The sequence below is a fragment of the Hylobates moloch genome, unplaced genomic scaffold, assembly GCF_009828535.3.
Source record: "Hylobates moloch isolate HMO894 unplaced genomic scaffold, HMol_V3 SCAFFOLD_6, whole genome shotgun sequence".
Classification (NCBI taxonomy): Eukaryota; Metazoa; Chordata; class Mammalia; order Primates; family Hylobatidae; genus Hylobates; species Hylobates moloch.
In genome coordinates, this window is record NW_026652281.1 from 24,100,190 (window position 1) to 24,118,053 (window position 17,864).

The window sequence follows — 17,864 nt, forward strand, 5'->3', positions numbered from 1 at the left end:
CCGGTGATAATCAAAGAGATCAGTATATTTAAAACTAGGCGTTATGTGCTTTGCATTAAAGAACAGAAGGAGACAGTGAGGGATGGAGAAGATATTCTACTCAGTGGGCATCATATAAGGCATAAGGTACTTGAGACAGGAACCTGAAACTGTTGTGTTTTTTTGGTAGCCTCAGTTCCCACATGCTGCTTTTCTTGAAGTGCTGAATGCAATTCCAGTGACTAAAGATACATAATCTGAGTATGAGTAGGTGCCACAACAGAGACAAAGCCATCTGGTCTACCACTGAAGGAAGTGCTGGCTTTACTCTATTTTGAGTGAGTTGGTGTGTATATCTACAAAGTGGTGCCTTTGTAAGAATTGTCAAGGTTAAGTTTTCTTATAAACAATTAAGTTTTAACTAGTTTATCAGTTTTAGAATCTAACGCAGGGTAAGATGTGACTTTGTGTTCTATGTTAACAGAAATCATAGTAGGAAAAAATGTGTTCTTACCCTTTAAAGTTATAGAGATGAGAAGGAAATTATAAAAATAGAATTATAGAAATAGAGATTAGTGGTTGCCAGGGGTTAAGGAGGGGCAGGTAGAGAAGGCAGTGGGTGTAGCTATAGAAAGTCAACAAGAGGGATTTTTGTAGTATTGGATATATTTTGTATCTTGCCTGCATCAATGTCAATATTTTGGTTGTGATACCATGCTACCATTTCTAAAGATATTTCCGCTTGTGGGAAAGGTGTACAGAATTCCTCTATATAATTTTTTACAACTTAATGTGAATCTATAATTACATCAAAATAAAAAGTTTAATTGAAAATAATATCAGGTTTACTTTAATAATACATGTAATAAAAAGCGAGAACAATAACAACAGGAAATCTAATAGAACAGGAATCAGTAAGTTATGGTCCACAGGCCAAGTCTGGTCCACTGCTTGTTTTTATAAATAACCTTTCATTGGAACACTGCTATCTTCCTAAATTATCTATTGTCTATGGATGCTGTTGTGCTACAATAGCAAAATCAAGTCATTGCATTGGAGACTGTATGATCGACAAAGCCTAAAATATTTACTATCTTACTCTTTGCTAGAAAATATTTGCCGATATAGAACATAAACTAGGCTGGGCCAAGTGGCTCACGCCTGTAATTCTAGCATTTTGGAAGGCTGAGGTGGGTGGACTGCTAGAGTTCAGAAGTTTGAGATCAGGCTGGACAAACTAGGGAGACCCTGTCTCTATAAAAAATAAACAAATTAGCTGGGTATGGTGGTGTGTGCCTGTAGTCCCAGCTACTTGGGAAGCTGAGGCAGGAGGATCACTTGAGTCCAAGAGGTTGACGCTACAGTGAGTCATTATCACACTACTGTACTCCAACCTGGGCAACAGGGCAAGACCCTGTCTTAAAAAACAAATAAACACAAACAAACAAACAGAATATAAACTCTACCAGGGTAAGTACCTTGTCAGCTTTATTTATCACGGTTTCTTAGTACATTGCCTAGCACATTGTGGGTACACAATAATCATTTGCTAAATTAAGGAAGCAGCATACTAAGGAAATTTGAGTGTGCTAAGAAGAGGATGATTGAAAGAATTTAAAAACATTATCTTGGGATCATGACTGTACATTTTCTAAAGCCCATGGCACTGAAAAATAATGCCGCTTGCCTTTTATAGACCGCTAGAGGAAGAGGATTGCAGGTCTCACATAAGCCCACAGGATCCACATGAGACCAATGAAATGAAAAGAATTTTTAAAGGCATGAACTAACTGTGTAGAGGGTCTAAAGTAATTCTAATTCATCATTAGGCATCTTACTTCCTTTTAGGTGTATAACGTGTAGCAATAGTTCAATCTTTGAGATACGCTTATAGTTAAGTCACTAAAACTGATGAATTTGATGAGAAGATTTCCACCTGTTTTGGGGGAATTCTCCTATTATCTCATTACACAGGCATCTCACTTTGTTCAGGAGAAGAATTATTAAAAACAGGAGTGGAAAAATCCAAACTTTTAAGTTGACTGTAGTTTTAAAATTTTGATTGTACCAACGAAGTTTTCAATTTAAATGGAATCTTTTACAAATACTCTGTATGGTGAAAATGTTCTTTGATAATATCAAGAATAAACTTCTAAATTGTTTGCTAAATTTTGACTGCCTCTAAGGCAGGAATAATGTTATCATACTGTAGTCTCAAGAATAGTTTCCAGGAAATACAGTTGGTGCTGGGAAGATGAGAAGAGGAAATAATGAAAGCGGAGTCTGGAGCCAGACGAAACTGGATTTGAATCTCTGGGCCTGGAACAATTTGATTTTCCTTGCTGTGGCTCATGTGAAATGAAGCAAATGATTTCTGTCTCATAGGTTGTTCTGAGGATTAAATCAGGATGGAGAGTGCTTGGGCCATGGAATATACTAACAGACACTCATCAAATGTTAGTGCCCTTTCCTTGAACTAAAAGACAAAGGAAATAGGTATAAGAGAAAGGAGGATCTTCCAGGATCTGCAGTCAGCCGAAAGGAATACCTTGCCTGCGTGACACTGTCTCCTAGCTGTTTCCCTGGGAAGGAGTAGGACTCTTCTTTGTGTTGTGCCTGCAGCATTGTTCTGCAGTTTATCCAAATGACTGGGTCAGGAGCGGTGGCTCATGCCTGTAATCCCGGCACTTTGGGAGGCCAAGGTGGGCAGATCACTTGAGGTCAGGAGTTGGAGACCAGCCTGGCCAACATGGCAAAACCTCATCTGTACTAAAAATACAAAAATTAGCTAGGCATAGTGATGTGCACCTATAATCCCAGCTACTCAGGGGGCTGAGGCAGGAGAATTGCTTGAACCTTGGAGGCAGAGGGTTGCGGTGAGCCGAGATCTCGCCACTGCACTCCAGCCTGGGCGACAGAGAGAGACTGTCTCAAAAAAAAACAAACAAAAAAATTGGCCTCTATGATATTTCTAAAAGATCATTTTGTTCATGGAACGTAACACAGCAGCCTAAACAAATCAAACAAACAAAACCCTCTTGTTTGTGTGGGACATTGGGCTGAAGAGAAGTTTCCAATAAAACTCTCATTTGTAGGTGCTAGCCTAACAGGAATGCCTGTCACAAGCTGACCATGCTGGAATCCATTCCTTTAGTTTTTTAAGGTACCCTCTGCCCTCCATTTTTGGGGCTCTGTGTAAACCCACAGGAAAATTGTTTCCCAATTTGTTTGATTAAAATGTTTATTTAAAAAAAAAAACTCTTTGTTATGAAAAGTCTTTCTCATGCCTGGTGTCCTTTCCTTTTATCGTGTTAAACAGGAAAGAATAAGAAACAGCACTTTCTGAGAGGCGGTGATTTTGTACTTCCCAACACTGAGGGTTTGACCTTGAGTCAGTTCAGTAGCAACTCTGTTTTATTGCTGTTACAGACTGCCCATCAATGACTGTGGCCAGTTTACGAATTCAGCATGAAGCAAAATTATGATGAAGCACCTTTACTGTGGATAGCAATTCATTATTATACTAAAACATCTTTAATGAGAAAACGTGACAAGAAGAAAGGTAGACAGAAGGTACTGTGACTATCTGGGGATTATTACCTTACCTAAACTAGGGAGAAATAATAAAGCAGGCTTCAGACTGTGGACTGTGTCAGCTCTGGATAAATAGCAAATCTAAGACCACAAGCTTACCCTGTGACAAAATACTTAGCAGCCACCAGGTAAAGCGAGTACGGGGCATACACCAGCTTTGCATTTTTAAGAAACGTTTTTAAATTATTAAATACAGCCAGTATTTTTTCCTGCATTTTCTTTTGTAACTCTGTTAGTCATTTTTGTAATATCTAAGACCAAAAGCCACATTGCTAGAAAAATAATCCACCCCAGAACTCCTGTTTTCTCTTCCCCAAATGGCTGTTAGTTTCACTCTGAATTATTTTATTCACTTTACAAATAAATGTTGAGTATTATAGGAAGAAACAGAACTGAGGAATGGGGTGCTTCCAGCTGGTATGTTAATTGGACACTGTTTATTCAACAGCAGCATTAAGAATATAAAAACCTCATCACCAGTCTTCTCTGGAAAGAAAGCCTCTGCAAATAATAGCACTTACGTAAAACTTAAGGGCTGAATGTTTCTTGTTTATGAGTAACCTAGTATTAGCATATTAAAATCATTACTAACCAGTGCTGGAAGATGTGTTCGGAAGCCTGTCAATGTGCTAATGGTAGTAGTCTTGGAAACTCCACATCTGCCACAGGATTAATTACTCACATAAAACATTATCATTTCCCACATCTCCTATGAGAAGGAGCTGCTGCTGGATTGATTAATGGCTCTGAATGATATACAAAGAAATAAATAGGAAGGGTACCCAGCAGAGGGAGTGATCTGCTCTTGACTCATACGAGAACAAGTTGAAGGACCTCAGTGGTGTAACATTTATTTCTCGAGGCCTTTAAGCAATTAGAAAGAAATATCTGGCACAAGCTCTGAGAAACTTATTGTTTAAATGGCCAATAGTGCCTTCCCCTAGAGGCCTTTATATAGGAGAGGATGAGGGTAGAGAGAGTTAGGTCAGAGTGAAACTGGCCACTAGGGGTTGGTGAACTAGCTGCTGCTTGTCGATGTCACATTTTCTAGGTCCTTCTATCGGTGTTTCTTAGTCACTGAAGCTCAGCTCAGAGGTGACTTCCAAGGTCAGCGCTGGCTTCTCTCCTTCTCACCACTACACCTTCTGTTAGATGTCAAGCTGAGGCGGATTCAGTTTTGAGAGGATGGAAGCAAAGAGAAACGAAAGCATTTGAAAGACAATTTATTGTTTACAATTAAAACTAGGGGATTATAGTTCAAAGGTGAGAACCCAGTCTGCAATTAAGGCCTGAGAGAAGACTTAAACAAGCCATTATATGACAATTACCACAAATGGGAATAGGAGGTAATCTATTGATTGCATCCCTGAGCACCCCCCATGTTGTCCATCATTCCAGCCAAGCACCTCTGTCAATCCCTGTACACGACCTCCAGTTTACAATAAATTGACCAGCCTGATTGTTTGTTTGTTTGTTTGTTTTTTGGCTCTTCTGTGTTTCAGAAAAGAGAGAAACAGACTTTCCAAACAAAACCAGTGCTTGAGTTTTGAAAATGTGTCCAATTTCATTGCTTCTCTCTTTCTTTTATTTTCCATAGGCCTTTTCTGGAGGACGGACTCTCACAATGGGGATTTGGGAAGTTACAGCTGTAAGTGCTAAAGGCGGCAAGACAATTTTCAAAGCCTTTCAGCATCATTATAATTAGAGACAGAATTAATAGTGAAGTTAGTGGTAATTCAAATTGATCAGCTAGGTAGCAGTTGTTGAGTGGTTTGAAACTGGCAAATTTAATGCATATCTACTTGGTGAGTGGATGTGGGATTCAGTAAACAAAGATAAAACCTGACCATCTAGTTGGCCAAATTTATAAGCCCATGAACCTGTGGAAATGCTACTTATGCAGGTGACAAAGCTTAACACTGTAGGGTTTTCAGAGAAAATGACATTGGCAGGGCATCCTGTTGAGTTTTCTTACTCCCTGCTAAATGACTTTGATTAAGCATTTAAATGCTACTCTTACTACGGAAGATCTTGGGAGAACCTACTAGAACCTCAAGTTGTGTTCTTAAAGTGTCTCCATTTTTATCTAGTTAAGTGTTATTTTTTCATTAGGTGGATCCAGTGTAGCTCACAGGCACTCTGTTTTTCCAAGGACTTGCATAAGCTTGGGCAGAATCATCTTGGCCCGAAGGACTGAGGTAATGAGGAGGTGGTGGTAGAAGTGGGAAGGAGGGAGAGAGAGAGAAAGATAGAGAGAGAGAGAAACCCCAGTGATAGTCCTCTTAGAGGATCATCTGTTTTCCCTCACAAAAGTATTCCTTGTTCCAGATCATTCTTTTGAAATAAAAGAAGATAAAAAGGCAACCTAAATCACAGCTTATTTTCTGTTATGCCATTATTTCATTTTCAAGTCTCTCTTTTTTTTTTTTTTTGAGTGGGGAGAAAAAAACTAGTCTCATGAAGAAATAAATAGGAGTCAGTACAAGTATGGTTGGGAAATTACACATTCAACCTGAAGGATAAAGGTTTGGACTATTGTTACTGGGTTTCCAAGAGCTGTGTTGAAACTTGAATTTCATGATCAAAATCTTAGCATTTTATAGAATTCAACAAAAAGATTGGTGTTGAATTCTTCAAAGATTTTGGCGCCCGGGCACGGTGGCTCAAGCCTGTAATCCCAGCACTTTGGGAGGCCGAGGCGGGCGGATCACCAGGTCAGGAGATTGAGACCATCCTGGCTAACACGGTGAAACCCCGTGTCTACTAAAAATACAAAAAAATTAGCTGGGCGTGGTGGCGGGTGCCTGTAGTCCCAGCTACTCGGGAGGCTGAGGCAGGAGAATAGCATGAAGCCGGGAGGCAGAGCTTGCAGTGAGCCGAGATCACGCCACTGCACTCCAGCGTGGGCGACAGAGTGAGACTCCGTCTCAAAAAAAAAAAAATAAAAAAATAAGATTTTGGCTTGAATATGGTTTAGGTTGGAGCTTCAGCAGGAACTTGCCAGGGTTTGGAGAAAATGCCCCTTGAACCCTATTGCCCATGCATCATTACATCACAGATCTCTCAAGGTGGTGGTGCTGCTACTCATGACGTTGACGTGTAGTTTCATTATACATTCTTTGATACAAGAGATCTTGATCTTGGGTGATTTAATATTGTTCCTTTTTGGCTTTAAGGTTTAGGAAGCAGTAGATCTAATTACTTACTGTAATTTCCCAAGCCTTGAAGAAAAACTTTTTTTTTTAAAAAAAAACTAGCAGAAACTGTGGTTTCCTTTTCACTTTATTGTTTGTAATTCCAGTTATAGGGCTTATTATAATAAGTAAAAATCCTCTGAAGTTGACATCTTCTATCACACACTATTACTGCTTCAAAATCCATGTATGTATTTTCACCAGAAGTGCTAAACCTTTGAGAGAAGCCGATCTGACGATTGAGTGTCTGGCTGGAAATCATTTACTATCTATGGTCACTCAGCTCCAGATTGTATCGCTGAAATGACTTAGGAAGAAAAATCAATAATACTCACAGACTGTGCAGTCCTCTTAGAGGATCATCTGTTTTACCTCACAAAAGTATTCCTTGTTCCAGATCATTCTTTTGAAATAAAAGAAGATAAAAAGGCAACCTAAATCACAGCTTACTTTCTTTTATGCCATTATTTTATTTTCAAGTTCTCTTTTTATGAAGGGGAAGAAAAAAACAAGTCTCATGAAGAAATAAATAGGAGTCGATACAAGTAAGATGGAAGGCTAACGTGGGTGTGCTTGGATTATAATTTCAGTTGCTCACGTTTTCAACCGAGAGAAAACCTGCCTAGTATATAATTAATAATATCTCAATTTCAAATTGTTGGATGAAAGATGAACAGTTTTATCCCCATAAAATGGCTTTTGTGAGTGGAGGATTGACTTTACACACACACATGCATAGACACTAACACAAACATACACAGGGCACACATGGGTCACTATCACTTTCATTCTCAGTTAGACATTACACTTTCATTATTCCTCTAAATTTATTTCTTTTATGTTTTATCCTGGCCTAGATCCAGACCACATTTTGGAATAGCATTCTGGTGAAATGCAGTGGGACTGGGCCTGCTTAATCTGGGAGAGGAATGACATAGGTTATTGAAATGTAAAATTGAAATCCTCCTGGAGTACACTCACACCAAAAGCTAAGTGAAGGAGTGAGATGGACTGGATTTTCCTTAGTTGCTCAGAAGGAAAAGCACAAATGGCCTACCATCGCAATTGGCCTGGAGCTCTCCTTGGTGCTGAGATAGCACCCGAGGGAGTTTCTCACATGGTGCTGACTTATGTGTGCCTGATGGGTTAGACTAGATCAGTCATTTTCATAGGGGGTCGTGTACCACAGAGGCATAGGAGGTGGTTTGACAAGGAACAAGGACAAGAAATAGCATGAAATGAGTTTGAATTTATGGTGAGAACATTATTCCTTTACTAAAGTCCTCATGTTCACCTCCTCACCATCAGTGTTCATGTGACTGTTAGAACCCAGATGATCCCATCTCCTTTCACTTCCCTCATCCTTGTCTTTTTTCTTTATTTATTTTAATGAGATAAAAGCTCTGGGGATGCTTATTCCTTTATCTGGATTTTACCTGCATTTCTGGTTGCTAGCTTTGGAGAATTTCTGCTCTGGTTTTAATTTGAGAGACCTAATGCATATCTTAATAGGAAGTGCAAAGAGATAAATCCATTCTACTCTTTTGGTCTATTTTTAACACTATGGCTGATTTAGTGGCTTTAAGAACTATATTTTTCAATGTGTTAAGCTATCTGAGGAAGCTGAGGGTGTAGATAAAAAAGCTAAAAAATTTCTTTCTGTATTAAAACAAAGGATATATTTTTTGGTTTTGATGAAACTGGTCTCTATTAGAAGCACATCATACTTCAAGAGCTTATTTCATTAAGGAGGAGGAAACAGGAGTTTCAGATTAAGACTGCAAATGATAAACTGATTGTGGTGTTGGGCGCTAATGCCGATAGAAAGTTAACTGTGCCTGTATATTTGTGAGAGTTGTTATTGTTTTTGTTAGGGCTTTAGTGACAAAGTTCCATAGATTTTGTCCCAACACTATTTTCCCCCAAAGCCCTATTATGTATAGCATGCAGTTTTACAGAATCTATGGCTTTTGGGTGTGTGTTCATGGAGTTATCATAGAAATGGTTGTAAAACATCTTGAATAGTTCAAATTAATATTCTTGGGCACAAATGTAACCAGTCTTTTGCCAGTACAGAAAAGGCAACTGAAGACAGCACTGCATAGACATGAGGCACTTTGCAAAGTCCAGGGGCCTCCAGTATTCAGCCCATGCCACAAATGCACATGGGCCTAGACACTAGTGATTTTGGCTCGTGGACCAGCTTCAGCCTTTGTATTCTCCTTCCTACCCTGTGGGAAAGAGATACTGTTGGCTAGGCTCAAGGACTTACAAACCTTCTAGTCCAGGAGCGTTAGCCCTTGTTCCTTAATACATTGTTTTTTTTTTTGAGACAGGGTCTTGCTCTGTTACTCAGGCTAGAGTGCAGCATGGCCATCATGGCTCACTGCAGCCCCAACCTCCTGTGCTCCTGGGCTCAAGCAATCCTCCCACCCCATCTTCTTAAGTAGCTGGGACTACATATGTGAACACTACCATGCACAGCTTTTTTTTTTTTTTTTTTTTTGTAGAGACAGGGACTCACTATGTTGCTTAGGCTGATCTTGAACTGCTGGGTTCAAGCAATCTTCCTGACTTGGCCTCCTTAACGCATTCTTGGTTGCATTTGAGAACCAAGTCATCTGCTTTTCAGGTGTTATGCCTTCTGCATGGTCAATGCTGCCACATCCCTATCTGGACACATCAGAAAAAAAAGGCGTTGGAATTTTGGCAAACTTGACAAGTGTTATGTATGCCCCTCAATTTATACGTGTATTGTGTACTTTGAATTCTACAATAGAACCTGTTTTTTTGTTCCAGGTGAGCTGTGTGACATTCGCTGGATTACTTCACCCCTGTGTTTTGGGTCCTAGGAACTGAAATGCAGACAGCATTTTAATCCTAACATTCTTTCCTGGCCTGGCATGTGAAGCACGTGACAGTTACTCTGTTTCTTTCTGTGAAGTCTCAGAATAGTCACCACACGACAGTCCTTCTTCTGGGTTTGGATTCACCGGATTTGACCAGTATCTGGTGTTCTCTCCATTGGCAGCTGACTCATAGGCTGACCTGTGACCTCAAAGGAGTGTGTCCTGAGAGTTCAGTTCAGCTCTTGATGAGCTAACCAGCCAACCCTGTCACATTGTCACTTGAGTGGCTTTGAACTTGAGACTCTTGGCATTAGTTGGTTACAGAAAGGGGAGACCAATTACAGACTCAGCCACAGGGAGAGTAGCCACATCACCCACTCTCGTGCAGTACCTGAGAGGGCAACAGAACAAGTTAGCTGCTGAGGGGACAAGATGGCTTGGTGGCAGCTCTTGGTGGCATTGTGTCTTGGATGATATTCTGGCCTCTGTGAGGCTTGGCTGGGCTTAATTGGGATGATTTGATGACTTCCTGGCTTTCCTGTGAATTCTTATCTAATAGTGTGTTTTACCATTTCCTGGCTCAGGGGCTGAGGGTGAATAGGAGGTGGGGTTTGAGGAGGTTTAAGCCCAGTTGTATCCGCCTACAGCTGCAGGGATGTTTCTTTCCATCTTACTTGCTCCCCACGGGGTATCCAAGTCCCTGTCCTTCTTTGAAGCTTATTGAAACTGGGTATGTTGTTGAGACTGACAACATCTGGGGCCAGATTGGCACTGTACTCCCAGAGGTTCACTGAGGATGTACTGTCTGCTCTCACAGCAAGGTTTTTGTGGGGTGCAATGTGGGAAGGAGAGGCAGCACAGATCTTTAGAGAAGGGGGTTGCATTGCTCGCAGGTAAGGACTAGACAGTCTGCAGAGGTGAGCATTTCCCAGAAGCTGCTTGCTGCTGACAATACATGGGATACTGAAGGAGGAGAGGCCAGGCAACCCAAGGGACCAGATGACACTACTGCCTCATGGTCACTCCAAGCCCCTTCTCATTGCAGACCTGTACATGTCCCTTTCCTTTGGTTCCTTCCCTCAGCACCCTTCTTTCCCCACCCTTGGGAAGCCAAGGTGATCTTGGTGTATACGCAGGGGAAGGGGCAGTAGTTCTTATTCCTTTTGCTTTTTCATGTATTTTAATTTCTGGCTCTTCCTCTCAGGATACTAAACCTTGAAACTCTACCCAGTCAGACTTTATTTTTCTTTACTTTTTACTGCAGTAACCCTCCCTCGAGGCAGTGAATGCCACGAGCCTTGCTATTTGAACGAGGAAAAGAGAGTCCAGGGAGTGAGGTTGGTAGGGGAGCCTCTACCATAATGAAGAGAGGATAAAAAGAACTCTGGTTAATAAACATGTACAACAAATCCCATGACCTTTTACAAGTAACCCGAGCAGGTCTCTTTTGTGCATCTTGAAAGAGCCTAACATGTATCTTTGAGTCTCTCTAGAGCAAAATATTTCCAAACCTCAGCAAGTGGGCCATCTTTTTCAGATAATAGGATAAGTTACAGTACATCTGAGTTACTTGGAAGGCCTTTGAAGTTTAAAACACACCTGTAAAACTGAAATGGAGGAGAATAAATGCAGGCCATTAAACCCTTAAGATATTGATCAAATAATATCTTGAATACCAGCTTCCATTTAGGATGGATCTAAATATGACAATTTATTCAAGTGGCCAAGTCAAAGAAATAACTTAGGAATGAGCAAAATCAACAGGATAGAGTCTCTGATTTGGAGCACGAAAGCAACTGCAAGTTGTGTTAAAATACCTACCAAGCTTTCTCTTGAATACTCTCAATTACAGGTGAAGCTCCTAATGAAGATGAACAATTGCAATCAAATGGAGCTAGCAAGCGAAGCCCGCAAGGCCAGAGGCTGTGTTTACCAAAGAGACTTTTAAAAACAGCAAAACTACATAATGGTGAAATCTTCCAGTTTTTGTGAAGTGCAATTATGATAATCTGGTGGCAAATGTATTAATCCTTTTGTAGATAGTTGCCATCAAATACACATCTCTTCTGTTCTGCAATTTGAGTCAATTAAATGTTTTATACAAAGAATTCGCAATCAGCTGCTGCACATCCCTGTAAAGTGCCTAAGTTTGCACAGTGAAAGTTTATAGGACACCACATTTCCCAGGAAGGCAGAATTATTTAAGAAGGTTACTATGCTGAGGACAGAAGGGACAAGAATAAAAGGTCATTTGTGTTCCATGGTTACTTACCAGGTAAGTATGCAAATAGGAGGTGTTACTAAAATTAAATGCATCTGAATGCAATCAGCCATCATAATTATATCTTGCACCAAACTTCTCTAACAACTGTGAAGATACAGGTCGGTTGTTCAGGGAAAGCTTCCCAGAGGAACTGACTTGTAAGGTGAGTACTAATGAATGAGTAGGAGGCAGAGTATTCTACAAGGTAAGGGTAAAGTATTCAGCAACTTAAGGGAAAAAGTGTGGTTCATTCAAAGAGCTGAATATTTAATATGGCTAAATTATGGAGTGTATTATGTGTTTGCCTGTGTGTTTGTATGGGTGAGGTGGGCTGGTGTATGGAGGGATGAAATATAAATACAAGGAGATGTGATCAGAAACAGTAGCAAAAGCTGGACCATGAAGAGCCTTGCTGGCAAGAGTTAGGAGTTTAGACTATCCTAATGACAACCAGTGAAAAGGTATTGATAGATTTTAATCTAGAAGAGGGCGACATAATTCTGTTTACATTTTGAGAGTATACCTCTCTGGGCTTGTGCAGAATGGACTAGAGATGATGGTGGCCCAAGCTAGGGTTGAAACAAGGAAAGGGAGAAAGGGACAGAGTCAAGTGACATTTAGAAGAAAGACTCAATAGGATTTTGTGATAGATTGAACAGGAAGTGCTAGTGGTAGAGACAAAGTAGGGTTTGAGTTTCCTGGATTAGGCAACAGGGGTGTTGGTTGTGGCATTAATTAAGTTGTGAGGAACAGGAGGAGGGAGAGTTGAGGGACATGATTGGTTATAATCCTAGGCTTTAGTCCATTCATCTGAATGGAGCCTCTCACCTAGATGTGGAGGATGGTGTGGGTCTAAGAAACCCTAAAGAGAGGTCCTTAAATGTCTTTTCTTTTCATATGGTGGATCATGAGAGCTGAGGAAATCTTCCTTTTTATGCTTAGTAATTAAGTTCCCAGCATAAAACCCCAGCTAAAACAATCAATGGACCATCCTGTTGCTTCCAATATGGTAGCCCAGGCCACTCCCCTGAGGACAGCCCCAGTGATTGCTCTCCAGCTCTAAGTGTGACAAAACTGCCAACACCATGGCTAGACAGGTTCTTTCAGATCAAAGCCATGGAGAACCCAGTTTACTGGCTGAACTTGCCATGTTGGCAAAGCTGGTTCCACTTTTCTCTTCCCTATGGAGAAGATGGACTAAATTGAAAAAATTGTCTCATTTTATTTTTTCTCTGACTTTGAAAGAGCAATAACTTCAGTGCTGGCACTCCACAAGGGCACCCTACTGAGCCTAGACTGATTCAACCCCCTCCCTCAGCCCCTTTTGTCTCTCTTTCCCAGTGTCCTGACTCTCTCAAAGGGCAGAAATGTTGATCTTGCTTCGTCTTCTAGTTGGTCGTGGGATATATTGATTCCTACTCAGTCCTGTCCCTGCATAGCTGGCAGCAGAGCAGATCTGCTCGGTGATTGTTGATGTGTGCTAATGCCTTGCAGAGGTGTAATGCGGGAAGGCAGGTGTAGTGGGGAAGGAAGCTGTGCCATACAGAGCTGTCAGGAGCAGTCTCAAGCGGGCTGATACTAAGAGGTCTTGGAAGTGAAGTGAGAGGAGCAAGGGGCTGCTCGCGAAAGAGCAGGAGTGATGAGTAGCCAGGACCTTTGTAGGTCTCTGTGATACACTGATTGCCTTAAAAGGCACGTGGCATAGGGAGGAGTCAGATTTTGCAAAAACTATCGCCTGAGTGGTGTCAGTTGATTCTTTCCTGTGGCTTTAAGCCTGGGCACAGGACTTAGAAAAGGAGATAAGAGGGAAACTTCTGTTATTAGAGAATAGGCAACCCTCTTCATGAAGGGTAGATTCAAATTGGATTGTTTTAGAGTTGATGAAAACATGGCCATTGCTACTCCACACAGAAAATTTATTCTATGTAGGAGCTTGGAGAGCTATGGGGTCACTGGGAAAATGACAAATAGTTATCCATGGTATGAGTGTCTGACTCCAACCCTGCTCTGCCACATGTTACATTTACTTCCCACTTTTCGGTGTGGTCATTAATATCCGTTGAGTCACTTAGAGAGTTTCTTGAAATTATATTCCATTCTTCTCTTTGACTAAATTTTCACATAATTTGTTTTGTATGCTTATTAGCTGAGCATAAAATTCACACTTATTTGTAGTCCCCCCAATTTGTCAATTAAATGCTTTCCTTTGTCCAATTTGTACCCAATAAAAATATAGAAATGTCCATGGAGTAGCCGCCTTTGAAATTGTCCTACTAATAGCTTTCTTAGTAACCTTTTAAAACCAAATCCCTTTCATCTTCTGAAACCTGGCCTACTTAAATTTTAAATGTGTCTTGTCCTATAGCCTTTGGCAAAAAAATAAGTCTGATCCAGACAAACATGTCCAGAATATGTGGCATTATATTAGGAATAATGCATTTATTAAAACAGAGATGGGGATTTTAAATGAAATACATACTTGCCCAGTAACATAAATTTTCATAATTCATAAGACAGGAATCCCTAGAAGGTTTTGGGATGAGAAAGTAACTTTTGACTTTCAAGAAAGGATAGCAGTGGGGAAGGGTAGCCAGCGACGAAGGGATGACGAAATCCAGCTATGGAGATCAAATTTCTTACGGTTGCTTCCTTCCTGCTGGAAATCCTGGTAAATCTCAGAGAAGCCACATGGAACCAGCCGTTGGCTAGAACTTTTACCAAAAAAAGCTTCTTGACTTACAATTTCAAGTGCCAGTGCTAATTTGTATGTTTGCTCTAAAGGAATCTTACTTAGAATGCTTCTTTAGGAAGGGACTGTATTGTCCCTGATAAGAAGACATCTGTTTGTTAAACTAATTTCTCTTTAATGATCTGGAGAAGTGGTGACCCCAGGATGGGCTAACTGACCAAATTGTTTATCTAAGGGAGACACAGATTTAGATGAGCTCATCAGCTTGATTCTAGAATCATCTAGATTCTACAACCTGAAAATAGAATTTTTGTTCTGCTTTATAATTTACAATACGATGTTACAAATTCCATGTTTGTAATTAACGTAAAAATTAACATAAAAATAATAGTGGTTGAGTTAATTCTGCATTTCTTTTTCTTTTTTTCTTTTTCTTTCTTTTTTTTTGAGACTGAGTCTCACTCTATTGCCCAGGCTGGAGTGCAGTGGCCCGATCTCATCTCACTTCAATAATATTGCATTTTTTTGTAGATGTCAGAGGATCTTGGGTAATATATTAGTGTGGCCAATAAAGACCTCTCCTGCCTGAACTTCTATTTCCTATTTCTTGGTTTTTCAGGCCTTTGGACAACCTCTTCTTGCGTCGGGAATACTTCTCTTCTTGTCCATCTGGTAAGCCATCACTCATCTATAAAGTTCTTTTTATTCTTCACCTCCATAGTGGAATAGTTCCTCGCCAGGTCCCTCTCTGCAGAAGTTGGCTGCCATCCTTAACTACCCTGCCCAGAGTCTGGAAATCAGTAGGGGTTAAATAAAGGTTTGTTGGGTTAAAAAAATGTTTACTGTATAACTATTAGGTAAAGGGTAGTGAGGGAACCGTATGAAATATAAGGCAAGATTTCAGTTCATAGCTCATATCTAGTTATAGTGGCAAGACAGAAGCATCTAAAAATGCAAGTGAACAATGCAAGACAACAAATGATGAAAGGCAAGAGGGACGACTCCAGGGCCACAAATACTAATGTGATGGAGATCAGCATTCCTTCTAGACTGGCACAACAAGCAAATCCTTGAAGCAGTTTCCCTGAAGAGAAGTCATCTGTCTCCTTCTTTTGAGCTATAAAATTATATATCATTCATGACACTCATCATAGTCTACATTGTCGTATAGATATTTGTGTCACGTGACATCTTTTCTTCTTTGATAAAGTAAATTTTTTTCATTTCGAAAATGTCATACAGTGCAGGGCTTAGCCTTATGTTAAGGATATAGTAGGTGCTTAAACAAGCTCTGTTGCATGAATAAAAATCTTACTCTGGACAGTGAGTGCTACATGAATTCAAGGCAGAAAAGTCCACGACCTGCTCTTTTGATCATAGAATGCTTGGAAAAAGAGAAGCAATTAAGTTTTATTTTGAAGTGAAGAGTAGATTTACATAAATAGATTCAGGGAGGGCATTCCATAAAGGGAGAATGGTATGAGCAAATATTTGAAAGAAGGGTAGCAAAGAGGGGGGAAGTGGGTAGAAAGAAAGAATACTCATGAAAGAGAAGAGCAAGGATTTCCTTTGGACAATGCAGTGGTTAAAAATACAAGCACAACGGCAAAGTAATAAAATAACATGATTATAGTTATTTTCTGGGCACCATTGTTTTAGAGAGGAACAATCTCACACTTAACTAACACTAACTTCCCAATCATAAGGCATTTGCTGACATGGATTCTGAGCACGAAATCGTTTCCCAACAACTCTCTTTTGTCTGCTTGGTTATGAAGAATGCTTTGGTGGAGACAGGAAGTTTGAGTGGCCCTATGAACGTGTGAGGTTCATTTTTGGAAAACTGAACAGTATTCTTAGAAATCTGACATCTGGCACATGGGGGCAAGCTTGGAAGCTGGGCAGAACAAATGTCCCCATCCTGGCATTTTATCTTGCCATGTGCAACCTATGGGAAAGGTGGAGCTTGATGACATAGAATCAATATGCCTTTTCCATGTTTATGGGGATTGCATCCCTTTTCCTGACTTCCCAAGTAAGCTTACTTCCTGCTGATACCACAATGGCAGCCATCTTTGCCAACCATCACCACTGAGGTGTGGTAGATCAAGAAGGGTATAATGGAATAGAAAGTGGAGGAGGCAGAGGAAAGAACAGGGGTGTGGAAGGGAAAGAAGAAACAGATAAATAAATGTGGAAAAGGTCTGGTGTAAAGAATTAAAGGGTCCTGAAGAGTTCTCAAGCTAATCTGGCAGCAGTAATGGCCTGGCTTCTGAGGTTAAATGAAAGTTGATGGAGTTGCTGAACTAGAAAATTTCCAGAATTATGAATGTTTTTTCTTGTTTGTGTAGATCCAGGGCAGCACGGAATTTATATCTTTTTTCTGTGTAAAGCAATTGCTATATCAGCAAAAAGACTCATTTATTAAAATCTTGCTATGGTGAATTGTTTGACAAACGATTGGTTTCTGCTCTGGTGTTTTTTATAAAGAAAAAAAGGGACTCAGCGCTCCAAATTCTTTGATTATCTTAACATAAGCGTAGTGCGACATGGTCGAGTTCAACACCATGACTGTATTAGACACGGGCAGGCAAATTTGCTGGCCATAAAATAGTAGTGGGGGTTTCTCTGTAGGTAAAAACAGTGGTAATTGTATCCATCACAGAGGGCAGAAAGTGATTGTACACAGGGGTCAGGAGAGCAATCTGCCAGCCCAAACCTCATGGCAGCATTGGGCGGTGCATTCATTTTAAGCCTGCTTCCCCTCCTTTGAAGCCGGAAGTTATTGGCTACTGCCGGAGGCCTGTTATGACCATGTGAGGATCAAAAGCCCGACCAGGGGTGGGAAATCCTTTGTTCCTGGCTCTCTCATAATAGTTTTTTCCTTTTCTTTGACTGAGAGAAGCAAGTCGAATAGGATTATCCTAATGGAACAGAAGTGTTTTATATAAAAAGTTCAAAAAAGAAATCCATACAAATGCCAATGTCTTTCATTTACTGAACTGTTTTATTACAGAGCCAAAATGGAAAATATGTTGGTGGCCAGAGGGCCGTTTTCTGAGGCTCTAAAGAAACTATCCTTTCTCAAATTATGACTGATTACCAAGCAAATGTAATGGTCCTTTTAACCACAGTAAATAAATAAAACAAATGTTTTTTCCCAAACTCAAAGTCTTTAAAAGTACAGACTTCCAAGACTGGCCTCTTCTCAAATTACTTTACTACAACTCCAACTTGTTTCAGTTGTTGAAAAACTGAAAACCATATGCCCTAAAATGAAAATATACACTTAAGTG